The 3,666-nt window shown below is 37.0% G+C and overlaps 1 pseudogene; it reads left to right on the top strand.

The window, feature by feature from the left end:
• The first annotated feature begins 3,042 nt into the window (after positions 1-3,042).
• On the top strand, positions 3,043-3,164 carry LOC125995216 (uncharacterized; annotated as a pseudogene).
• Positions 3,165-3,666: the final 502 nt, after the last annotated feature.

Here is a 3,666-nt window from a genome sequence, read left to right as displayed (position 1 = left end):
CACTGGTGAAGGGGGGTGTTCTTTACATGACTGTAATCATACAACTATAATCATATTTGTAATCACAGTGTTTAAATAAAGATAATTATAAAAATGTGTGTTTCTGAACAGTTATCTTCCAAGTTCCTCAAGCTACTTCTAAGAAAGTAATAACAGGGCTAGAGCAACAGTACATTGTAGGGCAGTTGCTTTGCACATAGTGACCTGGGTTGAGTACAGCCTATTGTGCCACCCCAGTGCCTTGTACATGGCTGGCCTGGATTTGATCCTCACAATCCACATGTCTCAAATCCCCATCAGAGATGACTCCTGAGCACAGAACCCCAGGAATAAGCCTTGAGCACCACTGTGATCCAAGGAAATTAAAATAAAAGTAAAAACATTATACTGCATATTCATAGTATTTTATACTTTCTTTTATAATCTTAAACATTAGTAGTTTACCATAGAAATGAAAACTTACAAAAACACAAGTGTATTGATTTATCAATGATATATTTTGTAGCTTGTTATCTCATATTTGGCTTAAAAGAATGAGAACAAAGTGGGGACTAAATCTAAAAACTTAGCTTAATTTTATGATTATTATAATGTGGTTTCTGGAGCCAAGTTCAGTGGAGGAAATTTCATATGATTTGGCATTTACCTGGTTAAACTGAATCAGGGCTCTCTACTTTTATCAGTTTGCACCTGCTTAGTCTACCATGGCAATGTATATATTATACATAGTGAAATAGGATAAATCATTAAGGAGCACAAAGATTAACATTAATTCTGTGACATACTCCATTTTCCTGAATGACAGTCATCATCTTGAAAATAGTCAATTAACAACAACAAAAAAATGAAGAAACAGCAAGGAAAATTAGTTTATCTTGTTAAAAAACTGTTTTACTGGGCCCGGAGCGATAGCACAGTGGTGTTTGCCTTGCAAGCAGCCGATCCAGGACCTAAGGTGGTTGGTTCGAATCCCGGTGTCCCATATGGTCCCCCGTGCCTGCCAGGAGCTATTTCTGAGCAGATAGCCAGGAGTAACCCCTGAGCGCCGCCGGGTGTGGCCCAAAAACCAAAAACCAAAAAAAAAAAAAAAACTGTTTTACTATTTAAAAAATAACTCCCCCCCCCAAACAAACAAACAAACAAAAAAAAAAAACCCAAACCTAGGATCAGAAAGATACTATAGAGGGTAAAGCACTATCTGCACATAATTGACCCTGGCATCCTATATGGTCTCCCAAGCCCTTCAGGAGTAATCTCTGAGTATAGAGCTAGAATATAGAGTTAGAAGTAACACCTAAGCATCACCAGGTGTGGCCCTGAAACAAACAGGACTGAGAAAAATAACAAAATTATTACTGTATGTAAACAATATAAAAATTTTAAGCTGCAATCTGAATAAACTGGATTAATAAGAATGCATGACTATATAAAGTTAAAACCAAAAAGTGAAATGTATAGATCTGCATCTTGGTCAATGTTCAAAGAAGCATATCAATTTTAGAAGATAAAGATTCATCATGTTAAGATTTTATCCTGACGCCAGCAAGGTGGCGCTAGAGGTAAGGTGTCTTGCCTTGCAAGCACTAGCCAAGGAAGGACTGCGGTTCGATCCCCCGACGTCCCATATGGTCCCCCTAAGCCAGGGGCAATTTTTGAATGCTTAGCCAGGAGTAATCCCTGACCATCAAATGGGTGTGGTCCGAAAAACCAAAAAAAAAAAAAAGGATTTTATTCTCTATAAATCAATCTTTTATCAGTACACTCTACATGTTCTCCCTAAGAAATCCTTTTTTCAATCATCATCGAGATATTCTCAGGCCTCACCTCGTTATCCACTTGCTAACTTGATAGCTTGACTTAATGTCTCATATATACTAGATTCTCTCCTAATCTACATTCTTTTAATTCTCTTCCCTTCCAAAGAAAACCTGGTTCTCTGCAGTTACATACTATATTAAATACAATATTGGGACAATATTTGATTCTCTAACTCACTTATTCTAATCAACCATGAAGTCTTACTAACAGTTCTTCCTAAGATTTTCTTCAATATTTTCCATGGCTACACTAAAATCTGCAGGAAAATCAGCATCTCACTTGTATTATCCCAACACTCTCCATAGATGCTCAGACTTTATTTTGATTCATTCTTATAAAAGTAGTAACTTTTTTTAAAAAATGCATACCAAAGAACATTTAAAAGTGAAATGATTATGTGGCTTATAAAACCTAAGAGTTTTTGTTTGAAAGAAACACAACTCAGTAACTCCTTTATTAGCTAATATCGTAACTTTCTCTAGAAAACCTACGTAATTTCCACCTTTTATTACCAACACATCTTAGAGCTGAGCTTTCTTTTATCAAAAACAAAGAACATGAAGCACATGAAGAACATAATAAGAATATGAGTGAACCAGGTTTGAGGAAACTGCCTCTAATAATGCAAAGTCTCCATAATATGATCTTCATTACAGTATACATAAATATATACATATATATAGTACTAAAAGGAAAATGATTTTATAAACTAGAGTTTAGGTTTTGTGAATAGCAAACAGGAACTATATATAAATAATTACTGAAGTCACTATCGACCATACAAATATTTTATTGCATCTATTTTTGTATGCTTTATATAAAACACCTGCTGTTTGAAAGTTTTCTAGAAGATTAAAGGGTAATGAAATCATTTCTCTCAGTTCCTCATTTTTGTGGTTCGAAGCACTTTAAGACGTAACTGTACTTCATTTAATTGTTGGACCATTTAACAATTTTTAAAGATTCAATGGCAAAACTCTTAAACACATCTTATTTATATTTAATACTTCAATAACAAGTAAAGTTCTAAAAGGTAAGATAGTTTTGGGGCCAGAGCAGTGGTGCAATTGGTAAGGCATCTGCCTGGTCCGAACTAGTCTAGGACAAACCTTGGTTCCCCCAATGTCCCATATTGTCCCCAAGCCAGGAGAGATTTCTGAGTGCAGAGCCAGGAGTAACCTGAGCATCACCAGGTGTGGCCCAAAAAACAAAACAAAACAATCAAGCTTTGCGCAGTGGCAATATCGTAGCCAATGAGGTTTATCCGAGGCGCATTATTGCTAATTGAAAACAAAACAAACAAAAAAAGGTAAGCTAGTTTTTATAGCCAAAAATATTCAACAATATAATTAAGGTTAAAAGTACATTTTGGGTTGGGGCCACAGCGGTAGCACAGGTGGTAGGGCATTTGCCTTGTAAGTGCTAACCTAGGACAGACCACGGTTCGATCCCCCAGCACCCCATATGGTTCTCCAAGTCAGGAGTGATTTCTGAGCACATAGTCAGGAGTAACCCCTGAGTGTCACTGGGTATGGCCTCCCCCAAAAGTCCATTTTGAAGGGTGGAAAGTATAGCAGATAAGGCTTTGAACCCAGGCATTGTATGAATCCCTGAGCCCCACAAGAGTGACCCCTTAAGGTAGAGCCAGGAGTTAATCATGAGGACTGATAACCCCCTTGACCCCGCAACAGAACTAGAGCACATGCTTTGCATGCAGGAAGCCAGATTCAATCCTGGTGGTCTCCCAGACTGATAGTCTCCCAGGCATTGCTAAGTGTACTACCATTACCAAAAAAGTACATTTTCTGAAGACTGTTCATTCTTTTCTTTTAGCCTTAAATTATAATC

Source organism: Suncus etruscus, chromosome 17, assembly GCF_024139225.1.
Source record: "Suncus etruscus isolate mSunEtr1 chromosome 17, mSunEtr1.pri.cur, whole genome shotgun sequence".
In the NCBI taxonomy this organism is placed as follows: domain Eukaryota; kingdom Metazoa; phylum Chordata; class Mammalia; order Eulipotyphla; family Soricidae; genus Suncus; species Suncus etruscus.
Note: the sequence above shows the minus strand (reverse complement) of the source record. Positions and strands in the feature narration are given on the sequence as shown.